At 42.2% G+C, this 17,395-nt stretch overlaps 1 protein-coding gene across 3 annotated transcripts in view; it reads left to right on the forward strand.

Moving 5' to 3' along the window:
- Positions 1-17,395, forward strand: part of GLI2 (GLI family zinc finger 2) — a 312,116-nt gene that overhangs the window by 94,440 nt on the left and 200,281 nt on the right. Inside the window, exons 3-4 of one of the 3 annotated variants that reach the window (XM_068949027.1) lie at positions 10,610-10,826; positions 11,806-11,921. The gene's annotated coding sequence lies outside the window, so the exon portion shown is untranslated. Of the gene's footprint in view, positions 1-10,609; positions 10,827-11,805; positions 11,922-17,091; positions 17,286-17,395 lie in introns of those variants that run through there. The other 2 variants (XM_068949025.1, XM_068949028.1) reach the window with 2 other exon arrangements.

Raw genomic sequence — 17,395 nt, forward strand, 5'->3', positions numbered from 1 at the left:
ACATAATGGCTGTGTAATTCACTGTCCAAAGATGCCACTGAGAGGGAGACGGTATACCTGAAGGCCACATGACTTTGGCACTAGGGAATGCACTGCAGCATCCTGCATCTGAGGAATATGCTTGGGATGGCTATGGTATTCCCTTAGGTGACCAAGCTGAAGAGGCCAGAAGAGGGACCTGGTGTCCGTTGTCTGTGCTGTGAGTGCTACCACACAATTCCCTAGGACAACAAGGTTAATATTCCTCTGAATCCATGGTATTTTTGTTCTTAAGAAGAGTCTAACTGGGTATTTACATGGCCCTTATCACTGCTGTTGCCAAGGATTTCATCATATTCAAAATATGGTGCCCTCTTTGTATTATCCTCATTTTACAGGCAACAGAAACCAAATTCCAGAATCCCAGATTTGTGACCAGCCACCAAAGCACTACCCAAGGGATAAGAGTGGTGTAAGCAGTGACAGCAAATGTCATCTTGCAATAGACCTGCCCAGAGGGAAAGCAGGAAGAATACTTGAAGACAAACACCATATTGACTCACAAATCACAGGTCTCCATATTTACTTCAAGACAGAGATTCTGCCTCAGATCTTTTCAATCGTAGGTAAATTAGGACTTTTCTAACTTGTTATTGAAGTCTTACTTGATCACTATGATTATAAAATAATCTCACAACCAAATACATTTTAAGTGCTGAAGTAGTTCAAAAGCATGTCTCTCAGTTTCTCTGTAACTCAGTTTCTTCTGTTTCAAATGAAGATAAATATTCTTCATAAATAACCTAAAGCTAATTCAGCTTTATAGACAAAAAATGTTCTAGGTGATGTATTTTTTGTTATTGTCGAAATTAACATTAGGAAGCAACACAAATAAAAAGGGACTTCATTCTCCTTTTAAAGGGGAAATTCTATAGAAATTTTGGAAAACAGCCTCTCTTGCTAATTCAGTCCTATTCAAATTGAACATAAACTCTTTCTGAAAATATGAAAATGAGGGAAGAGAACACTTTCCTAAGCTGTGAATCACTGAGGACTGCCTTTCAGGAGAAGAAAGCTGAGTTTCCCGCTGGGAGCTGATCCCACGCATGACTTTCAGCAAGACCAGCCGTGGCCACCAACAGATATGCTGTCAGAGCCAAATGCAAGCCTTCAGGGGAATGTGATTGGACAAGCAGCTGCCACTGCTGAAAACTTTCTTTGTAGATCTTAATATCTAGCTTCTTCAGCTGCCAAGCCTGGCCTGCTCCAAGGTGCCACAGGAGACAAGAGTCAGTGTGGCAGGTGGGAACCCGGGAGGACAAAGTTCTCAACCTGATATGAGCAGGGGTAGGAGATGAGGTTGGCGGGATGGGGTGGCGGTGATTTGTAAGCTCAGGTGACACCCTCCCCCCTTTTTTTTGCTAGTTCTTTCCTGACTTTGCAGCTCTAGATGCATAAATTGTAGTAGCAGAAGATGGGAAAGGTGAAAAGGAAGGGATGGGAAAGGTTGCACTGAAACTTTTTGTCCAGCTTTATGTATTCAAAAGGGTGAGATAATTTCACATGGCTTTGAACCTAAGCTGCAAATCTCAGTGTCTCACTACATCTATAACAGGGATCTGCACAGGGATATTGAAGGGGTGCAGCTGAAAGAGGTGAGATGGGGCAGAGAGTCATGCAGTTATGGTATGTGAGCATTAGACAGCGAGGACAAAAATGAATGTTCACAAGGTGTCTAGAACCGCACTGAAGCCTGGAGGCTGGAAACTCCTGTAGGAAGGAAAGGCTAGACTAGAGCTGGACACGAGGTGGCAATGTTCAGATCTGTGTCTGCAACTCAACCTCCCCGCTGTGGGAGGGGGTTTTGGTTTGACGCACAGAGACAGCATCAGCACTTCAGTCCTGTTTCAGGCATGCACGGGTTCAGACTGAGGCTTTCTCAGGTACTGAATAGGCCAAGATTTGATCTCAAGAGGTGGTCACTTGAGATCTGAATGGTAAGGCAGCATGAAGGGAAGTTTACATTGCTGTGCTCAGTGCAACTACACCTTCACAGTGAAATCAAGATGTTCATTTTCCATGGCTTGCCAATCGCTAGCAGTACAGGGAGGAAGGAAAAGACTGAGACAAGTCAAAAGTAGGGGTCCTTACCCTTTCCTCTGAAGTATCCAGTAACAGTGCTGGAGGCAGGATAGGTCACTCATTTCAACTAGGATTGCAGTTTAAGTTATCTCTTGGCACTTTCATTAAATGTTCTTCAAATATTGGTTTTACAGAAAGTTAGGATGGCTCTTTGTTTTATAATGATTTTTGCATATAATTGACTGAACTACTTTGTTTAAAACTTGGCTTCTACCTAGACCTCAGTGAGGAGGAAAATAAATTGCCTGAATTTAAATGCTCCCCTGTTTATAACCCAAGCACTGCTGTATGGAGCTATTGCGTGAGAACTGGGAAGTGAACCTGACTACAAGCCAGCTCCTCACAAATGTGAAACAAATGTGAACCTTTTATTATCAAAAACAAAATGTAAAGCAAACAACTGTAGAGAAAATTCACTTTTTAACCTGTCTTGGTGAAGGATGGAAGTGTTCCTCGCAATGAAGAAGAGTATCTTTATCATATGTTTTTTAGCTTATGGGTCTTTAGCAGAAATCTTTTGTATACAGTATATATAATTGTCTCCAGTAACTGTATTAAATGGTACCTTTTTAAATTTCACCACGAGGTGGCAGCGTTGGACTTAGAACAACGTTTAAATTGCTGTAAACTAATGACTCTGAAACTTCATACTATAAAAATGGTTTTTTGTCCCACCCGAAAAAAAAATAAAAAAAGGCTGGTCAGTGAAGAAACATCATCACAAAATTGCCCGTCTGCATAAAACCAAAAGCTTCAAATAAATTAGCTAGCTTTATCTTGCCCTAAACCCAGACACTGAAATGTGTGCTCTCTTCAGAATATCCCAGACCACAGTGGAAGGCCTGCTGGAATCACCCTGCATAAGAGAAGCAGGGAGTGATCTGGTGGTGCCTCTTTCTTTCCAAGATTATACAGAGCAAGCAGCCGGACAGCATCAGCTAATTTCCAAAAATGCTAGAATTGCATGAAGCACACAATGGCCCACGGCTAAAAGCTACTGTTCCTGTTAAATTTCCATTAATACATTTTCATTACTGGGCAAGCTGCATGTCTCTACTAAGCAGCTCCCTTCAAAAATAACATCTTCATGCAGCTCCTGTGGTATCTCCCACCCAGTGGTGCTCTCTTGAGAAAGACCCTTAGAATTAGATTTTCTGGGCTTCCAAATGGTCATCTGACCCCCAGGATGCTAATCATCAGTGTGTTATATATCAGGTCCCAATGGTTTCTGCATGACAAAATGAAATCCAGAAAGGGTGCTGGATACCTAGCTATTGGGAGAGAAGCTATTGACACATGCCCAGTTCTCAGGCAGTATATATATAGTAAAGCATTGCTTTCCTGCTGATAGATTTATATTGGCAAACTGTCTGCACAGTTTAGGACTGATCAAGAACTATGTGCAGCCTCCCTTAGCTTTGTGAAATTTCGTGAAAGGGTAGCTAGAAGATAGGCTGTGCCCAGTTACCACATCAGTAGGATGAGATAGGATGACTTTTAATAAACTTCTGGCTAGTTGTGTTATAAACATGTGCACACACACATATATATGTGCACATGTGATTTTTTTGTGAGCATAAGTATATACATGTTATAAATTTCTGGATAGATAACTGCTTATTGGAGGTTAAAATGGAAACCTGAGGTGGTTTATCCTTAGAGAGCCTTGTCTGTGCATCTCCTGCCTCTCTAAAATAGCTCATTCTGCTTCTGCCAGGTTTGAAGATAGGCGTTTTTTTAGCACGTTCAATGACTGGTTGATGTGTTGTTTACATTTTTCCAGTAGATGGCAGAACGTCACAGTTTAAATCCTCGTTCAGCTCACGTAATGAATTTTGTCTTGTTATCAGCTTTGTAGTTGAACTGTTTGATGTACAAACAAAACATTAAAACAGAAGGGATATGGTGATGCACTCTCCACCAACTTGTCTAAAATCCGACAAGTTCATTTGCTTATTCCTATTTAGAATACACTATATGTCAATCTGACATTTTTGTGCATGTGCAGCAAGTCATATGGTTCCAGAAAGCATCAGATGGAATGTGCTTTGCAACTTGGCAGTACCTGAACAGTTACTTTGAGGCTCTTCAGAACAAAGTGAAATGGCTATACAGATCTAGGACCTGTGCTGTGGCTGTCTGGGATTTCTGGATGCAAGGGATCTTGGAAAGTCCGGCACTACTCTATAGAGGCAGTTACTATGTATGTCATGGAGAGCATTGGTGGGACATCTCATCAAAAATAAGGAACATCGAACAAATCCCGAAAATCTTCCAAGACCAGATTGCCAAGCAAAGGGAAAAAATGGATGTGGTGGCTCTGCTTATACACAAGTAAGTGCTCAAAGTCCCTAGCCAAGATCAGGATCTCGATGTGGAACCTATGCGAGTCTTCTTCACAGGAGAAGTTAACCAAATTTGCCAGGTCTCAGCCTACTATTTTAAGTACAAAACACCTTTTCCCTCTCTGAACCTAAAAGGAATTCAACCTGTTTTCTAAGGGCTGGAAGGTCTCCAGTGTTTTTCAGTGCCGCTTTCCTTGCAAACGGTGAATTCTTTCCCTAGAGAAGGTCCAGGTCTTCATAAATTCTCAGCAGTTAATGCTGCAATCCTGGTGCTCTTATGCTTGCTTGGTGTTCTCCAGATTTAGGTTCTGGATACAAAACTCACAGCAAAACTCCACCGTAACTACTATTTTTTTCGTGTTTCAGTCAAGCCCATAAATTGTTACAGGCCTCTTGAAAGATGGCCTTGAGTCACAGAACCATTCAGCTCGATTTAGGTTTCCTCCTCTGGAATTTGTTAACCCAAAGAAATTAGGGCTGGGCTTGTGCTAGTGTAATTCACTGAACTTAATGGAAATGTTCCTGCTTTATTTTGGTGGGAGAGAACTCATAGTCAGTTTCATGGACTTCTCCCCTACCACTTACTAAGTTTCCTATCCTGGTCTCTTGACTATGCAGTCTACGTTGAAGAAGTAAGTTAGCTGTTGAAGAGTGCAGTGCAAGTCAAGGTCTCTCCGTCTAAAATGACAGTGAAGCTGATTTGAAATGCCCAGATCAAACAGCACCAAGAATTCAAGATCCATTAGCTGTGAAGCAGCCACTGGCACCTGAAGTTTCACTTGTAAAGGAACGTGTGTGAACTTTGCATAGAAAGGCAAATAAAAAATTACACTTCTGTAAGTGTCAACTTTGTCATGTGCTGTTCCCTCAGCAATGGGAGCTTTTTAACAGACACAGATAGGTGTGATGTACTCAGGTTTTATTACAAGCTACAAGCAATTTTGGTAGTCTGTGCCTAGGATGGGTGATCAGTTAGCTTTGTACGCTGGATCTGATTTTCCTAAGACTAGTGCAAGTCTTTCAAACTTTCATTTGGGAAAATTAGTGCTGCCTAATAGGTCTTCAAAGGCATGGAGATGTCTTCCACTTTCCTGTGACCTAGGTTAGGACCTTGGTATCTTGCAGTGCAAATTGGAGCCTTTAACATCTGAACTGACCTGTGCTTCCATTAGATTGTTGCAGTGTCGGGCACACAAAGGTCACCAAACCTCTATTTTGGTAAATGACACCGGGAACCGGCTGTGTCCTGGAAGGTGGCAATCTCACTTCTTCACACGTCTACTTTGAATGACTCCTGTCGCCATGGATTAGCACTGATTGGACATAATAAATAGGGAAAATCCCACTGCCCCACACTGCTGGAAGTCCGCTCTCTCTCTTTCTCAGCACAGATTACATGCTAATCTGGTATCAGTACTTTGGTAGATGTCAGGCTTCCAAAGCAATGGTCTGGATTTGTTTGTTGTTCTTTTCTCCCCCAGGATCCTACTAGTTCGTTAACGTAAAATGTGGATTTGCAGGTATATCTCTCAGGGAGTGTTTAGCTATTCAGGGAATTGTACAAGTCCAGCAAATACAGCCATGTGGAAATATCTCATTTTCCCCATAGGTAAAAATTACTTCAGTCTCACAGCCTGCTTCAAACCAATCCCCTTTTGCGCCCATCTGTAATTTCCTGCAAGAGCCTTTTGTTGCCAAACGTTGTTTGGACTACACACAAACAGAAGATCCCTAGAAACTATCTGAACTGATCTGAAGATCTGTGACAATGAAAAGACCAGTCATAAGGCAGTGACAGGTTTTCTGAGCATGAAAAGCTTGTTACTTAAAGTACAATACTTCACAGACTGCTGAAGTGGGAGCTTTATATCATGTCCAGCTTACTATTAGTGTTGCCAGCTCTCATGATTTTATCATGAGTCTCATGGTATTCTTCTTAAAAGCCCAGTTTCTGGAGTCAGGCAATTACATGAAAATCTTTCTCCTTTTTTTTTTTTTCTTTCTTAGAAGCAAATTTCTAATCCTGCTGCTTCCAAGGAGAAAAAAAATGAGAAGAAGAAGAAAAATAGAAAAAGCTTTAAAACATGACCAGAGTTTACCTTGAAGAGTCAAAAAAACAAGAATGCAAACCAAAAGAACATAGATATTACTGGTTGCTTGTTTCTTTTTAATCTTGTGGGTTTTTTAAAGCCAATTTCATGTCCAACTCATGATTTTTGAATGTTTGGGACTGGCAATACTCTTTCTGCAGACCTAATACGTACGTGTAGCACTGGAAGTCCTGTTGTGGCATTTATATTTAGAAAAGCTATTTTAGCTCATTTGGCGCATTCTTTATAGCTCCATCTACCTTGTGTAGTTAGACTCATGGGGCCAGATCCTTTGCTGGTACAAATTAGAGCAAGACCAGTGATTTAAACCATCTGGAGATCTAGCCCATGGTGTAGTCATCTGGCTTTATTGGCAAAGGGATACAAAATATAGTCCCAATAACATTTTTTAAAACTCCATAAAATGTGCCCAAAATAGACTTTCGTCTTTCTGTAGCAGATGTGGTGTATACAGAGAGCACAGGATGGAGTGCTTTAGAGGTTTTTCTTGCTGCTTGTCAGAGAGGTTCTCCATAGCTCAGTCCATCAGATTTGCCTATTGTAGGTTTTGTACTCTTTCCGTGTACTGCACCACATTTTGAGTGCAGGCATGTGAGCTGATGCTTAAACATGTCTGTGCTGGGTGCTTGTAGAATCATCTTCATGTTTGATATCCAATCTAGGGAGCTGTCTACTGTTTTCCTTTTCTTCACAACCTTTCATCCATTACAGTGAAACCATACAGCTTAGTATGCACGAAGGAGCCCCTCGTATAGTAGCCTGCACTCAGATCTCTTTGTGCTGAGCTCCCAAACGCCCTCTGAGGTCAGGCAAGGTCAGTGCTGCTCTGGGGTTGGATACCTCAAGGACCACATAGGAGCTGCAGGAAATGGTCTTGGTGATTCAGCCGATGGCAGGCCTCCCGCTGGTTCAGCATTGAACCGATGCCCCAGCATAACACAAGAAGGCAATGTTTGCTTGGACATCCTTCAGACGAAGTGCAAGGTGGGGACTCTGACCACTTTGTTTCCAAAAGATCTTATGAACCTTTTCTGTATGAACATAAACTGAAGTATCCTTTCCAGAGTTTGGTGTGGTCAAAGAAATGTGATTACCAAGTCAAATCTAGGAAAAATGTATTTTTTCAAAATATGTAATTCATTCTCGGCTCTTCTTCCAGGCTTTCTGCATTAAGAGTCCCCACAGCATCCCAAGGAGCTCCTGAGCACCACTGAAAAGTTATGCTTTGCTGGCTGCACTTCAGGAGGCTGTTCCCCTCACTGACCTGTTCTGAGACTTAATTAGAATTGCTCAAAGCTGCTCTTTGACTTTAATTTCTGTCACTGTATTGTTGACACTGTAATAAGGGCTTGTAGGTCCCACTCCTACTATTCTGTAATTCCATTGACTTATCACCAGAGCAAATTAAACAGCAATGCTCCGAACCTCTGCAGTACCTTCTTGCTCAGCTACCTCAAGTCACTTCACAGAAGTTGAATGTTTTAAAGCTTACAATAATTCTCTTCAAAGGTGGTGGTGGGAGGGAGACCTGCAGCTCTGAAGCTTGAGTACTAGTTGTGCAATGTCACAAAGCGCATCTGTGATTGAAGTCGAGCAGCACCCAGGAAAGCATTCTAGCTAGTAGAGCCCATTTCCTCTGAAGCTGCACCTGTACAAAACACTAGCGCTCACTGTGGTCTTTTGAACTGCAGGTTTTGTTTGTTGTGGGCTTTCTCATGGTTCTGCCTGCACCATTCCTTAATTATTCTCCTATAATACGATTTGTGCTTTCTGCCTTTTGACTGTAGGGTATACAGTGTCTCATGTTACATCATTTCTAACCTTTTTCTGTATTTGTTTCGGGCTTTTCTCTGGACTCATCCATCATTAAATAACTGTCTGGGCAATTAACTCTTTAGATAAGCTGGAGAAAATGGGCATTGATCAGAGAGCATCTGAACAGAAACACTGAGGCAGGCTGTGCGTAACACCCTCAGGAAGGTCAGGGACCCAACACAGGCTGAAAGTGCTGATTATAAAATTATACCAAATTATAAAATTATACCAAATATATTGGTATATATTTGGTAAAAAAATTATACCATATATAAAATTATACCAAATTATAAAATTTGGTATACCCACTGCCGTGCTGTCATACCATTCAAAGGTGGTGCACGCTTAAGATGGTAACTGTAATCTTCTCTGAAAACTGAAGAAAAGGCTGGACAAATACAATCCTTCAGGGTATACAAATATGTAACCTCTCTGCTTTTACCAGAATTTATTCTTACGTGGTCAGAAGGGAAAATAGTATTATTCTGGCAGGAGAAAATGTTTGACAGGTTAAATATGTTCCTATCAGAATATTTTACGTTTTCCAGATACATTGTGGGAGGCCTGTTGAGAAATGCCCCAGGGTGGAGCAGGATGTTGGGCTGCACCAAGAGCCCGTGGGTTCCCAGCCCTCTTCTGGGGGGCCCTGCTGCTGCTTAGGGGTGCTGCGACCGAATGACAGGAGGACTTTAAATTGTATTCTTTCTGATGTTTGGAGTTGTTTAATAAAGTCAGGGAGACTTGGCTGTATTCAGTGTTTGTCAACATCTTGAGATGATCTTTGCAGAGAGGAGTGTGGCTGTTTGGATCGATAATAATCTGAGTGGTCATTAGAGGGGTGCTCACACCTTAGGCACCTCACATGGAAGCCATATACATAGGAAACCTAGCGCAATAGCCTCACAAATTAGGGGCCCAATATTGCAAATGCCCCCTGTGCCCACTGTGATGCCCACCTTTTCTTTCATGCTCACCATGTGATAGTTAGAATTCAGGTTATGTCTAGTCTCTCTGCTAGCTGGAATTGAGAAATAATTTTCAGTGATACAACCTATTAATAGGCCAATTAGTCATTATAGTACTACTGCAGAACCAGGTGTAGCCTACGTTTTTATACCAGTATAATATCTTGTTTTTCTCCCCTGTAATTTTATGCTAACCAATTTTATGATTGCTGATTCTGAGGAAATTAGGGATTAATAAACTATGTATTAATAATGTAAACAATCTCTGGTCTTGCATGCAAGGTTGTTACTACAGTATATTTTCTAGTATTTTGTCCACGCCAGATTTGAAAGTCCCTATGAATGGAACTTCTTTGATCTTTCTTTTTTATTAGTAGAAATGCTGCAATTTTTATTCTATTTTGGAAAACTCAGTTCAAATCCATGCATTAGAAACAACAGATTGAAATGAGTGAATGGTTAGAATGTGGCGGAAATGCACTTCAGACTTTCAGTGAAAGTTTATTTGGTCATTGCTAGCCACCTTCTTCTTATGTCATCATTCTGTAAATATAGTAACAGATCTAAATGGTCTTGGGTTATTAAATAGCGTCTGCATTTATGCAAAAGATGTTTACATTGCAGTGGTACTCAGTGTGATTCTGATGTACAGAAGCTGTGCATTTATCTTATGTATAGCTACATAATATAGCATATTATCTATCATCAAGGACTATATCCCGTCTGCTTAGCCCATGACAGATACGCAGATCATCTCTTGTGTGTAAAGCCAGCAGGATTTAGGCTCTGTTTTGTAAATGTTTGGGACCTTTCAAGAAGAAAGGAATTGTATAAAGGTAATAGAAGCACCTATCTGTGTTTCTTATCCTAAGAACCAATGCCATAGGAAGGAGAGAGAGAAATGGTTAACGAAGTTCTGTGGAAAGATTTGATGCTGTGCATTTCAATGGAAATAACTTTTGTCTCTATGGACGTGCAACTTTATAGCATCAGCTCCCGGAGCATATCTAAAACATACTCTGCTAGTAAGCTATTTCTTGGGTAGTTGATATGCACATTTATTTGTAAAACATATGCACACTGTCATCTGTCAAATGTTTCACGTGTTACCCCATCGCAAATGAGTACAATAAAATAACTCTTTGCATTGGGCCGCAGTATATTGGTAAAATGTATCTATTTTCTTATCATAAGAGGAATTTTGGAGCCTGACTGCTGACTCCAGTCCCTCACACCAAACCCTGTTTTGCAGGATATAAAATCTGGCCGTGGTGGCAGTTTGGGTTGTGTTCCATCCTCGAGGAACTCCTTGCGGCATGCTAAGTTCAGCAGCGAATTTACAGAAAAGGGGCATCCAAGCATTAATCATTCATCACAATGCTTCATAAAAGAAATCTCAGTGAAAACTAAAGCAGGAAGCTCAACTACTCTGAGAAGCACTTTAAAGTAGCACTAGTTCCAGCTACCAGGTATTTGCACTATCAATCAAAATATATTTATTTATCAATTGAATCATATATTAAAACTCCAGGCATGGCAGAATAAGAGGCAGAAGAGAAATATTGAATGTATACAAACAAACACACTAAAGCCTACACTTTCTGAAAATAATACATAAATGTCATTTGCTGACAGAAAAACAGATTGTTGTAAAAGGAACTCCAGAAATGACCTGACATCAGAATCACAATTTCCTGTGTCACAGGTTAGTGAGAAATTGCTTCTTTACAGCCTAACAATTCAAGGAATAATGACCCAACATTGTTCCACTGTGAATTGGGGCCAAGAGATATATTTTTGCAGGTAGCAACAAATAAGAACAAACCTTGCAAAGAACTAGAATGCATAAAACCTAAAGCACACCAGAGAATTCACTGGTTTTGACATAAGCAATCTATAAACAATATAACCGATTTGAAATATATTAGGCATGATTGGAAACATTACTTGTCTCTTCGGCAAAAATAGACTCGACCTCTGTGGGCAGTAGTATGTGAGGGCTATTATTTAGGAATTTAGGGTCCTCCTATTTCCAGGTGATATTATCACTAGTTCATTCACCAAATGTAATGGAAATTCACATTTGCATGATAGATTTTTCAGATATCTCATGCTGTTCAGCCAGCAGTTTCATATGCCCGTGTCCTCATTTTTGGCCCATCATCCTATGTTAGTCAAGATTTACTGTAAACGATTTGTATTTTGGATGCCTGACTTGAGACAACTGAGAGACCTGTTTTTCAAAAAACGCAGAGTAACTCTGTCTAAAAATTTGACCACTCAATATCAGGAGCTCCTTTTAAAAATCTTAACTGTTATACAGTTTTGGCAGTTATTCCACAACTGTAGCAGATACTATGTTGAGAAAGGGGCCCTCAGTACATAAGAAATCTGAGATGTGGATGATATGGCCACATTCCTAATCCTAATCTTTTTATTCCTTTACAGCCTAGGACTGTAAACTAGGACTAGTGCAATGGTCTATGATTTTGCTGAAAGTTCAACTTGAAGATTCGTAATAGGCTGGAAAGACTTAGAAGAAGTGACTTACAAAAGCAAACAAGGTGAGATGTTTTCAAACACTTTAAATAACCTAAAAGTCAGAGCAGAGGCAAAGACGACGAAGCTCTGACAAAGGATTTCTTTTTTGATTCAACAACTGTCTAGTAGGCTGAACTCAGGTCTAGTAATTGGGATTCCCTTTCCAGCTTTATCAGGGACTCATTATCTGGCCCTAGATAAGTGTGATGTCCCTTAATTTATGGAAATATGTACCTTAATTTATGGAAATGTAAAGGTTAAATGGGTGACATTTCTTTTGGGAGGGAGGAAGGAGAGGCAAGCCAGGTTTTATTAGCATCACTGGCCACCATAGATAATATTTTGGTAGTCTAATATCAGGGCAGATTAGCGTAAATTATCAAATTATCCATCAGTTTATAAACCCAACACACTATCATGTATAAAGCAGCAGACTTCACATTTTGTATTGGCTGGGATTTCTGTTTTTCTACAAAACCCAACGAATTTTCACTCTGAAGTGAATGGAAAATCTTCCCCTTAATTTTCCCTGATGAAGTGTAGATATGGCTTCTGTGACCAATGACTCTAATTAGCTTCATAGCAGTGGCTGTGTTCTGATTTCCAGACCTTGCGTAACTCCCAGCACAATCCCACCAAGAGGTATGGTACAGGTACCACTGTTAACATTTTGGGCATCTCACCCCCTGCCTTCCTCTCCTTCCTCTAAGGAAACAAAGACATCCAACTAACCCAATCAGCCCTGGGGAAGAAAATAGTCTTTTGGCTCCTCATCAAATAAAACAGTTGGTTTAGGACAGCAGAAGTCCTAAACAGAAGGAGCAGTCCAGCAGAAGGAGCAGGGCCAGCTTGGTGTGCTGCCCTTCTCCCTTTCCCAAACCTGCAGACAAAACGTTGCACCCCATCCTTTCACTGACTGAAGTGGCTGTGGATAGAAAGACAGGGAGAAGAGGAATAAAGAATGACAAACTACAAAGGACCATTAGGAAAGAACATGCCTTTAAAACTGCGTGTTATGCTCACATCTTGCAAAACACCAATGCTTTCCTGTATGCAGTGCCGGTTATTTTCTTCTCCTCGGGTGAGTGAGATACGTAGCTTCTTCTCTACAAGGGGAAACGCTGGGAGAAGCACAAACCCAAACCTGAACTTTTCACGTTAAACTCTACAGTTCGGGTGCTTGAGCTTTGAATTCCTGCTCTTAGAGCAAAATGTTTTAGATCTGAACCAGAGGAGGGATGCCTGCGCCGTCTGTGAATGAGCAGGGTCTGGCAAGAGCTGCTGGGAGTGGGACTCTGCCTGAAAACTGTGGAGACATGACTGAGTCCATGCATTTTTGAGAAGCTTCTATCCTTCAGCTGAGACAGGTGGGTGAAGGTGAAGGATACTCCTAGTTCATCATGAATGCAGATTCAAATGATTTGCTTATTTTATGATGCAGTAATTTCATTGCTTATAGTCACATGAATAAGGTCCTGTTTCGGCAGGACATTTCAGTTTGTGTTTAAAGTTGAATAAGATCTTCTTACATGTTCTCTGAAATCAAAAGGCAGGCTTTCAGGCCAGTTTTGCAGTAAATAAAAATATCACCTCCTCTGTTATGTAGTATGGAAGTAGGCTTTCATAATCATAGAAAAATTACAGAAAAGTTTATGGCATCAGCTCAGTATTCTTGATCCAATATAGATTAAACCTGGGAAGAATGGGTTCTTCCAGTGCAGAAAACCAAAAATAAGACCATTAGGAAATTTGCACTGAAGTTATACTTTTGTATATGCTTTGGAGGGAGAAAGAAAATATATAAGGCTTAATGAAAACGTAGAACTCAGTAAGATGGCACTTGCCTCAAGGAACTTACCATTGAAGTTTTAAACAAGAGACAACACATACATCTCGTCAGATAGGAATCAAAACTGCATATCATCCTGATGAGTCTTGTCTCATTGCCTACTCACGGTTGCAATTTCCCCCAAGTAACAGGGCTACTTTAAAAAAAGAAGTAAATATATTGTGCCAAAAATTTTTGCATTCTCCTAGCAAATACTGGCCAGCACCGCACATTTCATTGTTAATTTTTTAAAAATCACTGAGATTAATTATATTTTATAGATATGAGGTGCATTCAGACTTGGTGCTGCTTTATTGACCCCAGAGCTGCAACAACTGTTTAAATTAGGGCTGAACTGATCACATAGTACTTCCCACATGGAATTAAACCAGACACAATAGAAATATATTGGAGTTGGATGAAACACCATTTTAGGCCTCTGTCTCCTGATGATCATCCTGCATGTAATTATTGTCTTTATTCTAAAAGAGAAGCATTTTTAAATGTGAATTCTGCAGGTAACTTCTACCTATGTGTATCCTTTGGAACACTTGCATGGACTTTTTAGCTTGTCATGAGGATCTATGAAGACTTATAGGAATAAATCCTGTAGAAGTGAGCACCACAGAATGGAATACCTCCCATTGTTTTTTCAACCATCTTCTTCAACGAAAAATTACAATTTTCCTTCAGTGCTGTATCAAACATTTTTAAAACCACATTTAGTCGTTCAGAGGCCAATCCAACTTCCACCACAGTTCCTCAGAATCATTCCATTGGCCTAATGGAAGCAAGACAGATGCCAGATTAGCAATCCTGGAGCTGGTGGTATGTCAGCCTTTTATTGTTGTGAGAGTTTTTTTTACCATTTTGATTAAAACCCCTTTTGTTTTAGTCCAGAACACTTTCAAATATATCCTCTATATCTACACATACACGCTACAGCAAGGTGTAATAGCTGTACATCTTCATATATCTTTATAGCCCTATTTGGTTTCATCCCCACCTGGTTGTACAAGATCAGGAGGGAAGACCAGAGGCAAGAGCTGCACTTTGACCCCTTGTTCATATTTTGATTCTTTGAAGTATACCAAATGTCAGCCACGCTGTCATCTATTTAATCTCAGACACCTACGGAAGATTAAGAGAGGACAGTTCAATGAACAGAGTAGCAGAGCGAAGAACGGACGAGCTACAGCAGTTGGATACTGTAAAAGCCAACTCAAAGTTCTCAAAAAAATCCAGCTGCTGTCCCTCTGACAAAAAGGAGGAGCTTCCATTCAGTCTTGAAAGTCCCCATTTTCTAAAAGATCTACACATATGAATTCAAGAAAGAAAAACAGTCCTTCTTAACTCTATGACTGCTCTAGATTGATTCTTTAATTCGCTCCTTCTTTTGATTTAAAAAATATGCTCAGGCAACAGTCTGGATGTGCATGTGTTTATACAGCGAGAATTTAGGACATATCTAACAAGTTGATTTCTTGGCAGCTTCTTTTTTTGGTCTATCTGATAACCCCTTATTCTAATCTACCTCCTGAGCTCTCAGGTCATCCTTCCCCAGGAAGAGTAACCTGGGAATACAAGTGGTCTTTGTTTTCTGAAGATCAAAGCTTTGGTTTGTTCCTACTTCTGGTAACCAAAACCCCTCTCTCCACTGTGGTGGGCTCTTCACTACTAGGTGCAATGAAACTCCTAACAACACAACATTCTCTATCCTCATGGAGTAAGGCTGAATTGCTTTGCCAGATCAGACTTCACGCGTGTCATGGCTGAAGGAGGGAACAACTTTCGACTAGATAGTGGGTCCATGCTAGCTGTCAAAAAGAAAAAAAAAAAAGCTGTTGCAATGTTGGTGGCTGCCAAAATAACTTTTTGCCTTGCACAGTCCCCAAGCTCATTTGAATGGAACAAATGGGAATTTGGGATGCATGGGGAGCCAGTTGTCATCCTTAACACCAGCCCTCTAATGCCATCTGAAAAAAAGGGGCATGCAAACTTTCAAACAGAAGACACCTGAATTAGTAGCAGGTTTTTAGAGAGGATTAAAACTGTGGGATCGAGTTTCGGGTCCAGCCATGTTGCGTGTTGAACAGACTAGAAGAGGAAGGTTTATGAGTGGCATAAAGCTCATTTTTCCGCTTGCCCAGACCTGGTCTGTGTGTCGGGCAAATCCACTGGCAAATGTTAACACTGCCCAAGGGACTGAAAGTGAAGCTGGGGGTTGATGTGGCATGTGGTTGCCATGGTACTGGACATAATCCTGCTGGAGTCAGATACCCTGATGATACGGCGAGTTTCAGCTTGCTCTAAAGGTACAGCAGGGCATCTGGTTGTGTTTTAAACTTTTGATAGATTCCATAGCCAAAGAAATCAAAACAAATCAAGTAAGAAGCCCAGTCTGGCCAGACTCCAAGGTAAAAATGCTGCATTCCTCGTTGGTATTAGTGTTAATGCACCGGATCGATGCAAAAGTGAAGACATCTGGGATTGGAGCGGGGTGCTTTGGGGAAATGATTTTCCCTTTTCTCACCGTCTGGGTCCCAAAACACGAGGATTAAAATAAAAAATAGGCTCAGGTTAGGTTAGTGATCATGTTGAGGGAAATATCTGTAAGGAACGCTTACCGAAGGGCTGCCTGAAGCCTCAACGCGCCCGCTTGCAGCGCCGGGGCTGATGGCGCGGCCGCGGCGATGCTGCGCGGCGCTTCGCCCCCGGCCCCGGCCCCGGCCCCGGCCCCGGCCCCGGCCCCGGCCGGCCTGGAGAGCGGAGCAAACTCGCGGAGAAAAACCGAAGTGGGAGGAAAAGCCGCCTCCCCGCCTTTACTGAATTGAATCCGCACAAGCCCAAACTTTTGTTGACTGGGGATGGGGGTGTTCTTCTTTTCCCGAGAAAGTGGGGGGGAGGGTTGTGTTTTGTTGCAGGTTCGCACCAGCCGGCTGCGATGCGGAGGGTGAGTGTGGGGGGGGGGGTCCCCGGCGGCTCCCCCCGCCGCCTGCGAGAAAGCTCCCACGGGGCCCAAAATGGTGCGGCTCCCCGAGGGAGGGGGCGGTCCGCGATGAAAAGGGATGGGGAGCGGGAACGCGCAGCTCCCACCAACACTTTTCTTTTAAAGGTGGGGGAAAGGAGAAGTGGGGGAAAAAAAACCCAACAATCCTCAACCGCAGTTTTTCCTCTTTTGTCGGGGCTTGAGAGCGCTCCAGCCTCTTTCCCTGCAGGCTGCTAAACTTCAGCGTCTGTGTGTGTGTGTGTATATGTCTCTATATAAATATACACACGTCGGTGGGTAGGTAGTTGAGCGTGTGCGGGGCCGGGGCCGGGGCAGCCCCGCGGGACGGCGCGGCGGGACCCGCCGGGCTGCTGCGGGCGCGGGGGGCGCCGCAGCCGGCGCTGGCGGCAGCTTTTGGCGAGGAGCGCAGGGGGGAGGCACAAAAGGGAAGGCCGGAGGGAAAGTCCCTCCCACGCCCCCCTCCCCCAAGTTTATGATGGGGGTCCGGACGGGCAGCCCGGCTCCGCAGCAACCGCTCGCCTGCTGAAAACTTGCTGCTCCGCTTTTTGGGTAAAGTTGATGCTTATTGTAGCTTTTTATTGTGCTTCTCTCTCTCTCTCTCTCTCTCTTTCTCCTCCCTCGCTTTCTGTCCCGCTCCCCCTCCCCCGCGGTTGTTGGAG

The sequence above is a fragment of the Struthio camelus genome, chromosome 6 (genome assembly GCF_040807025.1).
Source record: "Struthio camelus isolate bStrCam1 chromosome 6, bStrCam1.hap1, whole genome shotgun sequence".
Classification (NCBI taxonomy): Eukaryota; Metazoa; Chordata; class Aves; order Struthioniformes; family Struthionidae; genus Struthio; species Struthio camelus.